The sequence below is a fragment of the Coptis chinensis genome, chromosome 3 (assembly GCF_015680905.1).
Source record: "Coptis chinensis isolate HL-2020 chromosome 3, ASM1568090v1, whole genome shotgun sequence".
NCBI lineage: Eukaryota > Viridiplantae > Streptophyta > Magnoliopsida > Ranunculales > Ranunculaceae > Coptis > Coptis chinensis.
This window is the reverse complement of record NC_141458.1, coordinates 67158517-67177855: the sequence shown is the minus strand read 5'-3', so window position 1 is coordinate 67177855 and position 19339 is coordinate 67158517. Positions and strand designations below refer to the sequence as shown.

Below are 19339 nucleotides of genomic sequence, written 5' to 3'. Positions count from 1 at the left end.
TTTACTTTGTAACATCAGAGTAATGGCGAATCATCAAGATAGCATATAAGGTGGATCTGCAATCCACAACGGTTCAGACACACATCTACAAATAGAGAGAAATGAACTACTATACGTAAGGCTTGATTCAAGTTGACCCCAAGAAACTTGATACGTAGGCAACTCTTATCCCAAGAAGAGTGCAGCCATTTCTTATCTAACAGATCATCAGGTCGTAGTCCCAAAATAACCAACATCTACAGTTATCTTCAGATCTCACAAAATCAAAATAATATACACTCTCCCAGTAATAGCTGTAATGTTATCAACAAAGTATCATTGTAACTAATATTGTCTATCTTAGACTAGTATATGAGTAAGAAGGCCTTGTACTCAATTAGCTTCTTCACTCGTACTAGCCAAAACAATAATCTCAGACTCCATAGCATATTATGTTATAATGGTTTGTTTCTTGGACTTCCAAGATACAACACCTCCACCAATGCTAAACACATATGATCTCGGAGTATTCTGAAAGGATGTTCCAATCTGAATCTATTGCCTGCTCCATGTAAATATGTAGCATATCTCAAACTACCAATGATCAAAGTAAATCTCCTCTTCTAAATCCTCGTTTAGAAAGGTTGTCTTAACATCCATCTGATGAATAACAAGATTATGAACAACAGGAATAGAAAATAATGCTCTAATAGGTGTTATCCGTGTAACAGGTGAATATGTGTCAAAAAAATCAAAGTTCTCTCTCTGTCTAAAAATCCCTTGATAACAAACATTGCTTTAAAATTGTCCATTGAACCATCGGTTTTAAACTTCCTTCTTAAAACCCATTTGATTCCTATAGTTTTATAACCAATAGGCAAATCAACAAGTTTCCAAGTTTTGTTTTCCATGAGAGAATCAATCTCACTTGAATGACTTCTCTCCAAAACTCAAAATCAAAATATGTGAGAGCTTCTTCAATAGATGAGGGATCTCCTTCCAAAGCACAGTGACAAAGTCGGGTCCCAAGACCTTAGTGACCCTAAGCTCTTTTATTTCTTCTAGGTTCATCTTTTATGTCCATGATTCTATCATGCAATCTCGATATGTCAGTGTCAGAAACATCAATATTAAGGGCCTTGGAGGATAATACCCCTACTAGCGCCTCCACTATTTCTAGATAAATATAGAAATCTATCTTCAAGAAACTCAGCATAAAATAATCAACAAAAACATTACTTTCATATCTAGAAAAATGTAGGCATTGCTCTCCATAGCATTGCCTAGAAAAACACACTCAAAAGCATTACTTTCAAACTTTGAGATATTAGGATCATGCTTCCTTACAAAAGCTAGACATCCCCATGTTCTGGAGTAACTCAAATTAGGCTTTATGTTCTTCCATAGCTCATAAAGTATAACATTTGTATTAGAATTAGCAATTTTATCCAACACATATATAGCATACAATCAAAATAGTTTCACCCACAAATTTGAGGGTGCTCCAGAACTAAGCAATATATCAACAATTAATCCCTTAAGTGTCGTGTTCTTACGCACAACTACTCCATTCATTCCAAGTGAATAAGGAGCTGTCATCTCATGAATAATATCATGTGATTGCATGAAAAAAATTAAAATCAACAGAACCATATTCAGTACCTCAATCACTTTGAATTACTTTAATGTTTTTATCATGCTGATTTTGAACCTCAAGTACATAAGTCTTAAAAGCATAAAAAACACCACTTTTATTCTTTAACAAATAAACATATGTAAATTTCGAGCAATCATCAATGAAGATAATAAAATATCTTTTACCACTTCTAGTCAGAACACCTTCAAGCTCACAAATATCAGAGTATACCAAGTCTAGCAGATTTGTACTCCTTTCAACTGACTTGTGAGGCTTCTTTGTGATTTTGGTCTTAGTGCAAGATTCACAATGTGCAAAATCATCATTCATGTTATGAATTAAACCAAGTATGCTCATGTCCTTAACATACTTCCTATTAATATGACATAATCTACCATGCCAAACATTAACAGAACAAAAAAATCATGTAAGTAGACATATAAAATTATTAAGATCAATAATATCCAATACGGTCCATATACTTAACAATCTCCACCTTGGATAGAAACTGGTCTAACTGAACCATCGGCTTTGTCTCACTAGTCAGGCATGACCAGGGCCAAGCTTAGGGACCATACATGGTACCCTCAATGATCTCTCACCCAAGCCTGATACTGTCCCCAACCTTAGCCATCACTTAGCCCAAACCTCAGTTGGACCTTATCTAAGGTGTGGGGTTCTATATTAATAGAAGTGTAGTTCCATTACTACTTGATTGAGATTATCTATCTTCAATATCTCCTTACATGCATATCCCTTACCAACAAAGACACCAAACTTGGTGATCATATATGTACAAAAAAGAAATTAATCTCAAACAATTATATCTAGTCAATAAAAAAACTTTCAACGCATGTTAATCAACACCCAGTGCCACAACGTATTAATTAGATAAATAACTAGAACATATAGTATTTGGTTTAATTTTCTTAAATTAAAACTTTAGCATGTAATTCTAAGTTTCAAATCATCTCACAATATAAAACAAAGAAGTACATGTATTTGGTAAAGAGTACGATACTTATCCGATTGAAAAATCGGATTTTCACGTCGCTTTTTGGTTGAAAATTGGCACATAAAGAACTGTAAAATTGAATCAGCTCTGGACGAATTAGGCTTCAAGCCATACACCGTTAGAAACATCTCTGAGTTAGCTTTCTAACACAAAGAGTGGATTGTGAATTCGATCATCGAGCAAAACGTTATAGCCGTTTTCATCATAACTGTCCCACCATTCCGAATTTCGAACTATTTTTCTTTTTTCCGACAATCTCCGAATTCCGAACTCTTCAATAATCTACTGTTTGGCCATAGCATTATTAACAAGTTAAACTTGGTAACGAACTTTTACTTCTGGGTTGGGTATGGCCTCCAACAAGTGGCGCAATGGACCAGCAACATCAAAATAAACCAAAAAAATTAGATTCATACTTCTGTCAAATATCTTTATTTATTCAACTTGTTGCATGACTACATCTAGCTGTAGCTGTACGTCGGGACATAATGGACAGCTCTTTCCTAAACATCTTCTGTGGAAAAGATATTTGCAAGGCATGCGTTCAATGCGTTTCTCCTTCAACAGTCCATTGTAACGAGATTCAAACGAGAGCTAGTACAATTCAATAATTGTTATGCACAAAGTTATTCCGGCCCTTGGCCTACTTTAGGTGTGACCAACAATAAAATCTTTTAATCTAGAACCAAAACGTATTAATTCCAAAAAAGAAAACTATTATTTCCACGCCAATAATTATGATTAACATCAGTCTATTAAAGCTCAATTTATTATCACCTTCGGCTACACATACTAACTCTTAATATGTGTGCAATCTAGACAATAATATATTACGGTAATGATAATGTAATAACGTACCTCTTAATCGCTTAACCCATAAACGAAAACCGATAAACAAACCTTAACATTTCTTCGTATTCATTGTTAAACAATCTTAAAATTATTGGAATATAATTTTTGCAACAAAAACAAACAGTGAATATAAAAAGGCTGAGGCACGGATCGGTACGCTCTATTTAAAGTTGTTTCGCATCTGTTCTTCTCTATGCAGACAGACCACGTCAACCTCCAGGATACAATAGCCAGTTATTATTCTTCTCTGTTTACTGCACACAAACCAAAAAAGAAAAGAAAAAACAACAAGACTGATTTTATAATTGCCCAAAAATAAAGTTTAGAAAGTAAGATTTTGCAGATACTCTATAGGCTGCTGTAAGAGGCGTATATATAGAGAGAAAAATGTGGAGCACTAGTAGATCCGAGGGAACTGCTTCAGTTTCCGTTAAGAAAAAATATTTACCAAAAAGAAGATAAGATATCAAAGAGCCCAAGCCTAACTTCACCTCTTGTTTTATTCAAAATAACATATATCTTGTTCCCACACATCATCAAGAAGTACCAAAATGTTCTTCCGAAATAAAGCTTCTTGCAGCAAGCAGCAAACGTATTCAAGATCCCACTATTCTCTTCCTTAATTTTGTTCCAAAAACCAATCTACACCAAAAATTTAGACAGTTTTCTTGCCAAACGCTTCTGGAATTCAGCTTTACTCCTTTTACATGCAACTCTACGGCACCACTGCCCAAATCCAAGTTCAATGGCACCATTATAAACTTCACTGGAGGATCAACAGCAACTTGACGAGCTAAGCATGATTTTCCAATGCCTTGATAACCCGACAATGAGAATGACACGATGGCAACCCTCTTGCTCGATCAAACTTTTCACATACTGGCATTTCGGTAACCTTATTCAATGTTGACTCTCAACCAAGCAGGTGTATTTTGTGATGTCGACTCTATAGACTTTTCAACATCCTTTGCTAATTCCTGTGATTCAAGTTATCTCTAATTGAATTAACTACTTTAGAGAGGGGGTCTCCGACAACAGAGCTCCATACAACCATAGCAAAGTTCTTAACTCTACTCCTAGACACAATCTTATTTGCCTTTCAGATGTTGGGGTTGCAATCTTTCAATCAGTCCATTCAAGCTCTGAATTTGGTGGTCCAATTAGGGGTTATGAATCTTGTACATATGTTTTTGCTTGATACGCGGTGTCAAATTTTCAAGCTCAAATACAAACTCCTCTAGACTACGGATTCTCTTCGGAGCTTCATCCAGATCCCTAGATGCTTGTTACAAGGCACCAACAGCTCCTACCATGCTAGAGATAATTTGGGTAGCTGATGAAATAACTTGAAGAGTGTAAAGGCGTGATTTAGCTTTCCTTTACGTATACAGTTGGATGGGAACTGAAAAGGGATATAAGGGGGACCGAGTTCAGCTTAGGAGCGAACTGCCTACGTATCTTGCTCTCGATTTTGTGAGGGAGAGAAGAATCAGGTCTGGCGTAGTTCATAGGAGGGGTATTTATAGTTGTTCAGAATGAATCCTCGCCCACCACGTGTAAAGTGTATCACCAACGTGGGGTCTAGATCAAGGAGGCATGTGAGACTTGTCTTTATAGGTCTGCTGTGATGATGGAGATTAGTAGTCTGGGCAAGTAGCTTGCGGCAGTGGTCAGTAGCTGGTGGCAGTGATCCGTGCATATGATCCTTTTCTCATGATTGCTTCTAGAAGGCAAGCTGAGTCACAGTATAGCGTGGTTCGCATACTGGTGCGAACTGTGCTAGAACGTTCTCTTAGCTTATAGGTGCGATCTGGTTTCACAGGTCGGTGTGATAGTTCCACCGTACGAAATGCGTTCCTCGATATTCTGGGGGGGATATCACTCCCTTTACTTGCCCCCCCGCAGTAGGGAGGCGCGTTCGAGGAACGGTTTCTTTCGAGAGAAAACAAAGATGGCGTGTGGGTCATGCTAGAGGTGGAGATGTCCGCCGAGCTGGGGAGAACGATCTGTGGTACCCTGTGAGCTGGTGAGCGTAGATGTTTGACACATGACTAGCACGTGGGAGAATCGAAAGCGATTCGCGAGAAAACGCGTGCGCCCATTTTTCGGGATGTGAAAAGACAGGATAGTTGGTTGGAAGTCATGTGCAGTTAGGGTTGGGGTGTAATCATAATGCCTTGGAAACTGGAGGGGCGGTTGTTCAAAAATTTCACTGGCTCTTTTGAAACGTCATTTGGCTGGTTCGTCTGGTAGAAACCACTTCACTACCGCAACATCCTTCAGGTTAGTTTTCTGCCATTGTTGAACTCCTACTTCTTGTTTCGTGCTTAGTCTCTGTTCTAGAGCTGTTAGGATAATCGGTTAGTTAATAGTGGCTAGAATTGTTAGGGTTAGAAGAAAGATGTCTGACTCAGACGACACGCGATCTAATGAGGTTCGTGAAGTTTCTCTTGGTTGGGATGACGAAGAGGAAGAGAAAGATGAGTGTGTGTGTGGGGTGGTTGAGGGTGATGATGAAGATGAGGCGGTTGAGGGGGCTGGAAGTGAGGAAAATGCAGCTCGATCTGCGTCTGTAGCTGCTGAAGCTAGCACTTCAGGTCGCTGTGAGAGGTCGTCTTCTAGCGGGCTGCCGCTTAGGGCTGTAGACAGACATGCTTTGAGGGCGTTCCCATATTTAAGAGAGAAATATGGGATAACCGTAAGCGGTCTGGAGATCCATGAGCCTGACCAGAACGCTCTGGTTTATAGCGATAGGTACACCCCACCGAATCATGGGGTGATAATCTGTGAGGGGCAGCTGAGGGCGTATATGACGATATCGTTCTCCAAGCTGGTTTGTGAGTTCTTGAACCGCTGTGGCAAGGCGCCTGTTCAGTTTGTGGGTAACACGTGGTGGTTGTTCAAGGTTGTTGACCTTTTGAACGCCAGCGGTGAGTACCGGATAGAGTTCGCTGATGTTATCGAGCATTACTTATTAAAGCTATCTCAGTCGCTGAACTTTAGCTTGCAAACTCGAGCTACGCTGTCGAGTGTTCTGGATGGTAAGAGTAACGAGTCGTGGGATAAAGCGACGGCCGCTTTGTTTGTTGGAAGCTACCGCGGCGGCGGGTTCAGTGTGGACAATAAAATATGCGACTTTACTGGAGGGTACCAGTGCGTTGTCTGATAATATAATCTTGCGTTGGTTGATTTTGTACTGAAATTGTTGTTTTGTTGTCTGTGCAGATATCCACTTAGAAAAGGAGTCGAGTCGACAGGTGATTGAGAAGTTCACTAGGTTGACGTGAGCTGAGAAACGAGCAAAGCTACCAGAAGTTGCTCATTTCTTTGAAGAACGGGGAGGACCCGCAATTTGGGAGAGAAGGAAAGTGCAAAAGACCAGAGCGCGGGATAAGGTGAGCGGGAGGACGTCGAGGAAACCTGTGATGGAGAAACGTAGGAGTGATCTGGTTACTAGGGAGGATAGGAACCGAGGCCGTGCCAGGGTGAAGCGACCCGCTGGAGGTGCTGGTGCCTCTGGGTCTGGAGTGGGGAAGGACCAAGAGGACGCTCCATTCGATTTGGAGAACGTTCTCTTCGAAGTCCCAGAGTCTCGACCTGCGAAGGTTGCGAGGGTGGCTGAGACCGCACTGGGGGGAGGTGAAGTGCGAACTGGGGGAAGGGCGGCTCGCAGCTCGAGGGCGAGATCGATGCCCGACTTCAGCGTCCTAGGGGAGGACACCCCAGAGGTCGCCCAGACCAGGGTTGTTAGAGATGTTTCTGGCAAGATGAAGGGGAAGGTTGGTGTGAGTGAGACTGGTAAGGGGCACTCCAGTGCTGGAAAAGACGAGCTGGAGCGCAACCTGATGTACATAGATGAAGTGACCGGGAAGAAGCGCTATGTGAGGAGGTCGGACTGCAGCTACAAGTCCGCACCCATAGCTGCTTGTTTGCTGGAGAGTATGACTCTGGACGGTGATAGGAAGGACCTGGATGCGAAGGAGCTGGAGTCGAATCTGAGGGGGATGGATAAGGCGATGTGCCTGATAAGTAACCTTTGCGCTCAAGCTTGGTTGTGGTATCGTGTTATATGCTGTTGTTTGATACTAACGTGATATGTTGTGCGAGTTGTCGCGGTGATCGTTGGTACCGGAAGGTGAAGGCGGCCGCATTGATCAATCGAACTGGAGAAGACGAGGTCGAAGTTCTTTGGGTCGAGCTTTTGAATCTGTGAGTTGTGCAACAGTCTGAGAAGAAAGAGCTAGATGCGCTGAAGCCCCAGCTGACTGCCTTGACTATGGAAAAGACATCTGCAGTGAATGAGTCGATCGGGCTGAAACATGAGGTGGAGGCGTTGAGGGGCCAGCTAGTCGCAGCGAACACCTATGCTGAACGATGTAAGACTTCCACACCGCAGTTTAAAAGGCATATCTCACCATCCGTGCTGAGGTGGAGGAACTGGAGAAGAAATTAGACGACCTGCAGGAGGAGCGGAACGAGAACCGGGAGGCGAAGCGGACGGACCCCGAAGATGCTAGCATTCGTTCTCGTCGTGCCTTCCCCCCTTACTGGTGTGGTGAGTGATCAGCTTCGGGGGTTTGGCGAACTAAATGTGGTTGCTGTTGAGGCAGTTGTGGTGTCTGCTGGTGATCCGAGCTCTACCCTAGTGTTGAATGTCGCTCTTACAGAAAATTTTGATGATGTTGTTTAAAAAGTTTGTTGGTGCTTGTGGTTGTAATTAGCCTCTGGCCGTAAACAATAGAGCTGGTTTCCTGGGTTGACTTGGGCAGCTCGTTTTTCTTCTTTGTCATTGATTATGATAACTAGTGTCTAAGCTGTCTTTGGATTTCCGAGTATTCGGCAAAGACGCGGTTAGTATCTGAACCGGGCTTCCCTGATGTCATCAGTTCGCTCTTTTTATGAATGTGAAACTTGTTTCTTTGTAAGTATTGTGTATGCTGTTGCGACTTGTCGTGCGGAGGGTACAGTGTCGATGCCCTGGGACTTTGCTGGTTTGTTGTGCGTGCTCTTCGATTTAAACGGTGCAGCTCGCGTGTGTCTATGAGGACGCCAGGGGCGTTCTGTACTCTGGAGCTGCCTGAGCTACAATGCATGCGTGGCACGTGTAAGAATGTGGGCGGTCGGGAGATATGAAATGATGGGTGCCAGGTGGCCTGCCGTTTGGCGTCTCAATGCCATTATGACTTGTCTTGGGAAGAGACATTTCATAGGCATAAATAGAGCTGTTTCGAGAAACTGAAGAGTATTTGCCTATCTTTTCTTCGAGTTTGCTCTGCCTTCTTAGACGGTGCGAGGCTCCACGCTTCTATTGATCATCTCAGGTACGTCTGTGCTTTGCTTGATTCGTAGTTTATCTTAGGAAACTTTGTTTGTGTGGTAGCTCGCTGATGCTTGAATGTGCTCTGTAGGACTGACAATGGCTAGACGTATCGCCCGGAGTGCTGGTGGTAGTGAGGGGGCTAGGGAGACTTCACCACTCGTGATGGAGGAGATGGCATTTTGACCTCACTCGCTGGGAAACTATGGTAAGCGTAAAGCTGAAGATTCTGGTGCTAGGAAAGGCAAACGTGCAAAGGTAGGAGGAGGTGGGCGACCGGGGGGGTCGTCTTCAGGTCTTCGAGTCGCGGAGGGGGTGACGATTGGGAGCAAGATCGCCATGTTGCGTCTGGCAGCTCGTCCCCGCGTTGTGGTGATGTGGGGAGCGACTTCTACTACGTTGGTCGTACTGGGAAGAAGCGCATGGTGAAGCGTTCTGATTGTAGCTTCCACTCGGCTGCTATATCGAGCTGTCTCCTGGAAGGGATAGTGTTCGATGGTGACAAAGCCGAGCTGGAGAGTGAAAGCTTGGAGACGACCCTGAAGACCACCGACGCGGCTTGTTGTTTGGTAAGTTTTCTATTTATACATGTTATTGTGGCTTGAATGAGGACGACTGAACGTTAACGTCCTGCGTGCAGTTCTTGGCAGGGTATGATAGATTGAAACGTCTTGTTCAAATGACACATTAGTGGTGATGGTGGCGTGGCGAAATTTGGCGATGATCGTCGCTTTGCTTGGGAGGTCGATAAGAAGAACTTGGCGTCCCTACGGAACAAGCATCATGAGACGCTGATGGAGAAGACTGTGCTGGTAAACTTTATGACGGATCTGCAGAGGCAGCTGGCGTTTGTGACTGAGTATGCCAAACAGTGTCAAATGGTGGCTCGTAAGGCCCAGAAAGAGTATGATCGAACTTGTGAAGATCATTCCAGATCGGGCGGAGTTATGCGATGGAGCTCACCGGAGAAGCATGACCGAGGGAAGTGAAGACGCCGCCCAGCGTTTGTTGTTGCCGTGATGCGAGCCATCTCCCCCGACCGACTGCCGCGCCCGAGGGGATAAGCATATTGTGATGATGCGGGGGCGGGATTGTCCGAACTTCTCTTTGTAAGCATTGAAAGTAGTTGTTTTGTTTGTTTGTGTTGTGATCCCTCCTCTCTGTATGAGAGCTAACAATAGAGCTGGTTTCTTAGGCCTGCCTGAGCAGTTCGCCCCTTTTTTTTTTGTTAGATACTTGACGAGCTGGTTTCCACGAAAGTGGCAGCTCGGTGCCTTTTAACGAATGTAACAGCTGCCGATCTGGATTTCCTGGGTAAACCCAGCAGGTCGGTGGAAGCGTGAACACTGTCTGGGCTTTGGGCCCGCAATACTTTTAACGAATATGCATGGAATTCGTGTTTTTGCTTATGCTAGATCTCTTTTCGCTACTGTTCCGTTTATGATAATTGTAGCATATTCTGGATATGAAGCTTAAGACTTAGTTTAAGAAAGCGATATGCTCGTTAAGTAGTGCTCGAGTGAGCAATCTCTCTGCGATGAACCTCTAAGTATAGGTTCTCGATTTAGCGAGATTTAGATAGGTGAAGGGCCGGTAAGCTCCTGAGAGCATTCTGTTCGCGAAGAGCGTTTTTTATTTGGGGTGTTTGGCTCATTTGAGGCGTTTGTAGCCGAGGGGTATTGCTCATCGAGAGCGTTCTCTCACGGGTTAATCCGTGGGTATGGGTCCTTAACTTGGCGAGATTTGGAGAGGCTATGAGCTTGTAAGCTCCAGAGCGTCGCTCGGGCGAAAGAGCGTTTTTTAGTCACTGGGGTGTATGGCTCGCTGAGAGCGTTTGTATCCCCTTAGGGCGTATTGCTCACTGAGAGCGTTCTCACGAAGTTAATCCCAGGGGTATGGGTCCTTAACTTGGCGAGATTTGGAAAGGCTATGAGCCTGTAAGCTCCGGAGAGCGTTCTGTTCGCTAAGAGCGTTTTTAGCCGCTGGGGGCGTATGGCTCGCTGAGAGCGTTCTCACGAAGCTAATCCCAGAAGTATTTGACTGGAGTGGTTGACAATACAAATGTAACTAAACTATCTGAATTATCGAAGATTAAGAACATGACTGTGTACGAGACTGAATTTTTATTGATAAAATCTCTTTAACAAGTAAATGTTCCAAGGTCGTGGAAGTGTTGTCCCTTCCTGTGTCTTGATCCAGTAGGCCCCATTGCCAACAACTCGGTCTACTACGTACGGTCCTTCCCATATTGCTGCTAGTTTAGAATCATCCTGTGTCTTTTTCAGAACTAGATCACCAGGCTGGAAGGATCTAGGATGTACTCATTTGTTGTAGGACCTCCTTAGGGTCTGTTGATATGATGCCACTTTGATAGCTACCAGATCGCAGCGCTCCTCCAACAAATCAACCTCTCGGGCTAGGACCGAGTCATTATGTCCTGACTCTACAAGCTCGGATCGAGTTGTTGTGATTGTCAGTTCGGTTGGAATAACAGCTTCGGTGCCATAACACAAGGAGAATGGTGACTCACCTGTACTGGAGTGAGCTGTCGTGCGATGAGCCCATAGAATGTTCTCTAGCTGGTTTGGCCATTGGCTCTTGTTCTTTTCGATCTTTTCCTTTAAGTTTTCTAAAATGGCCTTATTGCTAGCTTTTGCTTGACCATTGCTTTGAGCGTACTGTGGAGTGGAGAATGCGTGAACTATCTTCCACTTGGCCAAAATTTCTTTGATCGTTTTGCCTTTGAACTAGGAACCATTGTCCATCACCAAGGTGTGTGACAGACCAAACCTGGTGACAATGTGACTCCAAATATAATTTCTGACGTGTGACTCCTTGACATGTGCCAAAGGAACTGCTTTGATCCACTTGGTGAAGTAATCGGTTATAGCTAAAACGAAGCGGAACCCAGTGCTTTTCTGTGGGATGAATGGTCCCATGATGTCCATGCCCCACATGTGGAATGGCCAGGGACTTGCAATGCTGATCAATTCACGAGCGGGTTGGATGATGTTGTGGCCAAATGTTTGGCATTTAAGGCATTTGACCACATATACCTTGGCGTCGATCTGCATGCGAGGCCAAAAGTATCCTTGAGAGATCGCTTTGTGGGCCAAAGAACGACCTCCAGCATGATTGCCGCATTCTCCTTCATGAATCTCAGCAAAAATCAATTGACCCTGAGTTGGACTTAAGCATCTCAAGTGAGGTCCTCCAGCAGATTTTTGAAACAACTTGTTATTTATAACACAATAGCGACGTGCTTGGTATGACATCAATGCCGCTTTTGCTCGCTCACGGAAGTGTGCCTTTCTGAATGTACTATATGATGGGCTACATCCATGTTTGGCTCATCTTATCTTCAGAGAGTGGGCAGAGGTCGCCGATTTCTAAGACGTGCTCTACTTGGTAGGCAGGTCGGTCCATTACTTCAATGAGGAGTTGTCTCGGGGCACCGCCTGGTGTTTGAGTAGCCAAGTAGGCTAGACTGTCTGCGTGGCGGTTCTCGTCGCGCAAAAAGTGGTGCATGGTGGCCCTTTTGAAAGATAGGAGTAACTGATTAACAACTTTAAGGTATTTAGAAAGGTTACCTTCGTGGGTAGTGTACTCTTTAGCAATCTGGCGAACGACCAGTTGCGAGTCACTAAAGACTTGAAGTTCTTGTACACCTAGCTGTAGCGCCATTCTAAGCCCCATAATTATTGCCTCGTACTCCGCTTCGTTATTGGAGGTCGCAAAGTCGATGCGAACTGATTTCTCTATTACTTCTCCGGCGGGCGATACTAGTACGATGCCAACGCCACTTCCGCCGGGGTTGTTGGAACCATCTACAAAGAGGGACCAAATAGTCTTGTCGCTATGCTTGGGGGGTAGGATGTCTGTCTCGGGCTCCCAATGTAGATCGTCCACCGGGAAGTCAGCTACGACTTGTCCCTTCTGCGAGGTGCTTGGGACGAACTCGATGTGGTGTTCGCCGAGCTCTTCGGCCCAAACTGCCATGCGAGTTGTCTTATTTTCCTTGTGAAGAATCTTCTTCAACGGGAGGTCGGTGAGTACTTTGATTGGGTGTGCCTGGAAATATGGCCTGAATTTCCTTGCAGAGTATAACAGTGCTAAAATTGCTCTTTCGATGTAAGAGTAGTTCTTTTCGGCTGGAGTTAATGTCTTACTCGTAAAATAGATTGGTTTTTCTGCGTTGTTGTCTTCTTTGAACAGGACCGAACTAATAGCGAAGTCTGATATTGCTAGATACAGCCCCAGTGTTTCGCCGTCTGTTGGTTTGGCTAAGATGGGAGGTGTTGTGAGGTACTCTTTGAGAGTGGAAAAGGCTTGGTGACACTGATCGATCCATGAGAACTGCTCGCCTTTTTTGAGAAGTTGCAGGAATGGTCGGCACTTGTCTGATGCCCTAGATATAAATCGGTTAAGTGCAGCAACCATGCCTGATAGTTTCTGTATCTGCTTCTTTGTTTGCGGGTCAGGCATATCCAAGAGCGAGCGAATTTGATCTGGGTTAGCTTCGATCCCATGCTGTGAGACCTGATAGCCTAGAAATTTGTCGGAGGACGGTCCGAAAAGGCATTTTTCGGGGTTCAGCTTCATGCGAGTTCGGCATAACCTGGAGAACGCTTGCTCGAGGTGGGTGAGGTGGTCGCCTGCTTTTTTGCTCTTGACGACCATGTCATCGATATATACTTCCATGGTGTCTCCTAACATGTCATGGAACATATCAGTTACCATTCGTTGATACGTCGCGCCAGCGTTCTTGAGGGCGAATGGGAGAACGTTATAGCCCTTGTTCGGTAATGAAGGATGTTTTCTCTTGATCTTCCTCGGCAAGTGATATTTGGTTGTACCCACTATAAGCATCCATGAAGGAGAGGAGTTCGTGGCCGCAGGTCTGGTCCACAAGTCGGTCGATCCTTGGTAACGGGAAGCTGTCTTTGGGTGTTTCTTGGTTGACATTGGTGAAGTCAACGCAGAGGCGAACCGTGCCGTTCTTTTTTGGAACCGCCACTATGTTAGCGATCAATCCGGGTAGTCGACCTTCCGGATGAACCCGACTTGCTTGAGTTTATCGACCTCATCGTTGATTGCTTTTTGGAACCGTAGTGATAGTCTCCTCGATTCTTTGTCGTCTTTGGTTTTGCACTAGGGTTGACGCTCAACCTATGGGGCAATCTTTGGGATCTATTCCCGCACGTCAATATCACGATCAAAGCGAAAACATCTTTATTCATGGACAAAAAGTTTACAAAGCCGGGTTTTGAGTGTGGGGTCGAGGTTAGCCCCAATATAGACGAACTTAGGGTCGTCTTCCGTTCCTATATTCACTCGCTGCCTCTCGTCGGCTGGTGCCATAGCTTGTGTTGGGAGAGCGTCCTCTGGTGGTTGGAGCTCTGTGGATGTGCTGTTGGTCGGATGAGTGATTGGAATTGCTTTGCGGGGAGTTGGGGCGTTTTACGTAGTTCACGACCACAGTGCAGGATGACGTCTGTGGTTATGACAACAGAAGCTTGATCATGCTGCCCAAGTTGTTTCGGCGGTGGTGGATTTGACGGGGCGACCTCTGTGGTCTGCACAGGTGGAACGCTGGTTACGGGGGCGATCTCTGGTGTCTTGACGAGTGAGTGAGTGGCTGCCTTGGCAACTTTCGGAGTCTGTTCAGATGGATAGGCCTTCTTGTTAGAGCCTCCAGCGCTCTGAGTTGGTGCGTTGCCTCTGACTTCGGCGACCAGGTCTTTGGCCATAGTGTAGCTAGTGGGCTCGTCTCTTATGCTGATTGGGGCCTCATCGGTCTTGTTTGCTGAGTGGATTTGATTACAGTGATAGGCTTCCAGCTGGTTGCTATGAAGCTCCATCGTGCCCCTGGGGCCTGGAAAACGGAGTACTTGATGCAGTGTAGACGGTACGGCCTACATTTGATGAATCCAACGCCTTCCTAGGATGGCGTTATAGGACGACTTAATGCCCAAGACGCTGAATCGCGTGTTAAAGCTGACTTTATCCTCTCTTGATCCCACTGAAACTGGGAGTATAATGTCACCGATTGGGTCAGCTCTGGAGCCATTGAACCCATAAAGAGGAGCGATAGGATCTATGAATACTGACTTGGGTAGGTTCATCTCTTGGACAGTGTGGTAGAACAAAATGTCGCATGAGCTGCCAGGGTCTATAAGGCCGCTTAACCGCATCGATCCGATCCGGCGTGGACGACGTGTTTATCGTTGTGAAGGAGGCAGACCTTGGTGAGGTCAGCCTTTGTGAAGGTGATATCCCCTAAGTGGCGACCCGAATGTCGCGGGGAGTGTGCTGCTTGTGAAGAAAAATGGTAGACTTCTTGAAGAGCACCAACACGCCTCCACTTCTCTCTGGAAGAAGTAACAGAGTCATCTGGGAAAGTGATCATATGGATGGCTTTGCCGTTGGTACGATCTGACGAGTGTGGGTGACGTTCATGCTGGGAACGGTCGACGGGGCGTCCTCTGCTGTGGGAGCGAGCTTGGATGTTTTGTCGTTCCCTGCGGGGTGGAGATCTGCTCCGCACTCGTCGGGCCATAAGTTTATGGCGCAAGTCACCGTCAGCAATGTCGGTGTACTGCTTTATCTGTCCGGCTTCAATGAGATCTTGGAGATAATGTTTGAGCCCCCAACAAGCGTCGGTTTCGTGACATTTTGCTTTGTGGAATGCGCAGTAGGGCATGTCAGGTCGGTCTGTGGGTTGTCGTACGCTAGGCTGGAAGTATGAGGCTCGCTTGATCTTTTCCAAGTATGTATTTGGGAGGCGTGTCGGGGACGGCCGAAACTCTGTTGTTATCCAAGTGGTTGCCTGATTTGGGTGCTTGCGACCTGGGACGTTTTTTGGCAGGTGGGGTGTCGTCAGAAATTGCCGCAACTTCTTGGTCGTCTGATAGACCGTGATGTCGCAATCCTTCTTGTTACTTAATATACTTGTCGACCCGAGCATACAGCTCTGATAGGGTTTCTGGGCGCGACCTCATCAGCGACCTGGAGAGGTATGTGTTGCACACCCGATAGGCGTTGGAGAATGCCAGTGTGGCAAAAGACTCTTTGAGGCCACTTTCCATGCATAATAGTTCGGCTTTGAACCGACCTAGGAACTGGCGAATGGTTTCATTCTCTCCAAATGATAGCTGGAAGAGTGAATCCAGATCTGCTTTTTCGTCCATTTATTGCCGCGTCTTGGCCGGCAAAACGGATCGGTGAGCTGCTCGAAAGTTTTGATTGAATCCGACTCGAGTGAAAAGAACCAATCGAGTGGGCCATCTTTGAGGATGGCGGGGAAGAGCCGACAGTGAAGATGGTCAAACTCCGGGGAGCTGTAAAGGGCCAGGCTTTGAATGTAGCGGGCTATATGTTTGCCGAGGCATGTGCTGCCATCATACATTGAGAAACGTGGCTGGACGAAATCTTGAGGAGAGGATTTACTGAGTACCTCTGTGGTGAACGGGGAAGCGCGGTACATCTTGAGCATTTTCTGGACGATCTGGGATGCGTCTTTTCGTACTGCGCTCTGGTCGATCCGTTGCGACAACTCATTAATTTGTTGATTAACTTCGTTGATGCCGTTCTCAGCAACATTACCAGCTGGCTGTTGTTGAGCGTCAACTTGTGTCCGAAGAGCAGCATTTTTTTGCCTGAGCAAGGAGATACTCTCATTGGTTAAGCCTAACTGGTTTGCGAGGCCTTGAACTTGAGCTTCGAGGCTTGCCATGCTTCGTGGGCTTGAGATATTTGGTTTTTTTTTTTTTTTGGTGTTTAGGTCTTTTGGTTTGTGTGAAGATAATGTCTCAAGTAATCGAAACCACAGACGGCGCCAATGTAAAGGCGTGATTCAGCTTTCCTTTACATATACAGTTGGATGGGAACTGAAAAGGGATATAAGGGGGACCGAGTTCGGCTTAGGAGCGAACTGCCTACGTATCTTGCTCTCGATTTTGTGAGGGAGAGAAGAATCAGGTCTGGCGTAGTTCATAGGAGGGGTATTTATAGATGTTCAAAATGAATCCTCGCCCACCACGTGTAAAGTGTATCACCAACGTGGGGTCTAGATCAAGGAGGCATGTGAGACCTGTCTTTATAGGTCCGCTGTGATGATGGAAATTAGTAGTCTGGGCAAGTAGCTTGCGGCAGTGGTCAGTAGCTGGTGGCAGTGATCCGTGCATATGATCATTTGCTCATGATTGCTTCTAGAAGGCAAGCTGAGTCACAGTATAGCGTGGTTCGTGTACTGGTGCGAACTGTGCTAGAACGTTCTCTTAGCTTATAGGTGCGATCTAGTTTCACAGGTCGGTATGATAGTTCCACCGTGCTGAGTACGCGCCTGATATTCCTAAGGGGGGATATCACTCCCTTACAAAGAGCATCCATTTCACCCAATCTAAACAATAACTCAATTTACATTCAGACAAGCAAGGAACCAACATAGCAAATTAACCTCCATCACGCCTGAAGAGCCAGCACCATTTTTTTTTGGGTGAACTAGTATTACCCCAAATTAGGGTCTCCCCCCCCCCTAATTTCCCATCTAATGGGGGGGAAATCCTAATTAGCTCATCTAGTGCGGGGTAATACTAGTTAACCCTTTTTTTTTTTTTTTTCAAAATTACTGCAGCGCCGCAACCAAATTACTAGTTCCCCCAATATAAACATACCATCATTAGCAATCAGCATGATCTTGAAATTAATACACTACAATTTAACTTCAAATTGTCAGAAATAAAATATAGAGAACCAAAGCAGAAACCATCTGATGAACGGCATTCATGAAAGTGAAGAGTGATCCTCAAAAGATTTAGAAATAATTCAAAATACTTCTTTCCGGCCCACTTTATACAAGTTCAATACCCTTTAAATGTTTACCACATGATCACAAAAATGAAAACCAACTTCTCATGCAACACTCTCATGGGAACCGTGAATGGAAACTGAAGCCCATTACATAGGGTAGGAGGTGTTCAAAACACAGACCAGCCCAAAATTCAATGGAGAAGACTATTTTTTTTCGATAATGAAAAGAGAGGACTATTACTCATTACTGTTGATGAGAAAACTTTGAGATGGTTATACTTACCTCATTTTGATATGTAATTTTTTCAAACCAAGGACAGCAGCAGTCTCCACCTCTGAGTTCATAGTTGCATCTCCATTCATTCAACATTTCTTCAGTTTTGTATTTAAAACTGAAAAATGCATTCATACTTTCATAGTCAACGAGAGCTACTTATTTCTTTATAAACAAGTCTTAAAAATTTGAACAAACCTACCGCCTGCTACGCTAGTGTCTCCACTCTTGTGCAACGCACTGGGCCTGTTGCATGAATGGTTATGGGCTCTATCCCTGTGCCTTTCCGTCATGGGACATGGGCACGTCCATATCTCTGGAACTAAACCGGTAAACCTTAAACCTATTCATATTCGAAAAATTGTCTCCAACTATACCAATTTTATTAAAATCCAATGTGTATTTTAGAAGCTACCACGTTTCAAGAATTTGAAAAGCATACTAAGAAATGTGCTGGTTTCGAGACAATTTGTTACCATCAGAAAATGATACAACGAGTAAGAAATGACGGGAAAAAATCACGTTCAACATTTTACGATGTTTCGATCATGGTCGGAACTTGGAAGTTAGAACTATTATCGCCTATTAAGTGTGCATTTAGTAAATGTTCTCATAAAACCAAAAACTAATATTTTACCGGCCTACTCTTAACTAATTATGCTAAGAATAAGTAAAAGCTTATAGATTTACATTTAGATCAAAGTTTCAACTCTCGATTATCTTGTGATATGGTGAAGTAAAGAATTCGTTCCACTCCTAGTTTATTAGACGTAACAGTTTCACTGAATTAGCAATTCTATAATATTCGTGAAAGCAATGGTTTAATAAAACTAATGTGGTGAAAATAGCTAATTACGATATGCTAATTTATACTATGGCATAGATTACCAACTAATAATTAGCATGTGAGGCAATTTAAACTTATTCTCATGGTGAATTAACTACCTTCTAGAGTGGAATAGATTACTACAACTTATTCTCTACTAATACATCTAGTCTTCATCAAAGCTTCATCAAACCCCTCTAATGGAGGTTTAGCTATGATTCATTACACTTTCATCAATAGAAGAATGAGAATAAGAATAAGACATAATTGAAACAATATAAATAACTTGGTTTTATTAATGATGATTAGGCTAATAAGACAATAACTAGGGTTTTGACTTAAGAAAAAAAACTTATTATTATCTAATTTATTAACTAAGAAGGGATATATGAATTAAAACTAAGTTTAACTAATGGAAGAGTTATCTCATAGAGTTTAGTCTTAGTCCTCTTTATATAGGAGAGGGCTAGGCTTACAATTTTGTGCATGGGCTTTGGAGCTATGTTTTGGGACACTAAATCAAGCCCAAAACCTAATTACTTAAGTCCAAAAAGAGTTTCTCTGTTAGAAATTACTGCAATAGCCTTTTTGTCCCGTTTTACTCCTCTGATTGAATCAAAGTCTGAACC

General features: G+C 44.1%; 1 long non-coding RNA gene across 1 annotated transcript; it reads right to left on the bottom strand.

The window, feature by feature from the left end:
* Positions 1-3383: 3383 nt before the first annotated feature.
* LOC147510488 (uncharacterized) lies at positions 3384-18421 on the bottom strand. Its single transcript, XR_015218858.1, has 2 exons — positions 17894-18421; positions 3384-3736 (listed from the first exon to the last, which is right to left on the bottom strand). It is a non-coding gene; the product is annotated as an uncharacterized LOC147510488 (long non-coding RNA).
* Between the last annotated feature and the right edge of the window lie 918 nt (positions 18422-19339).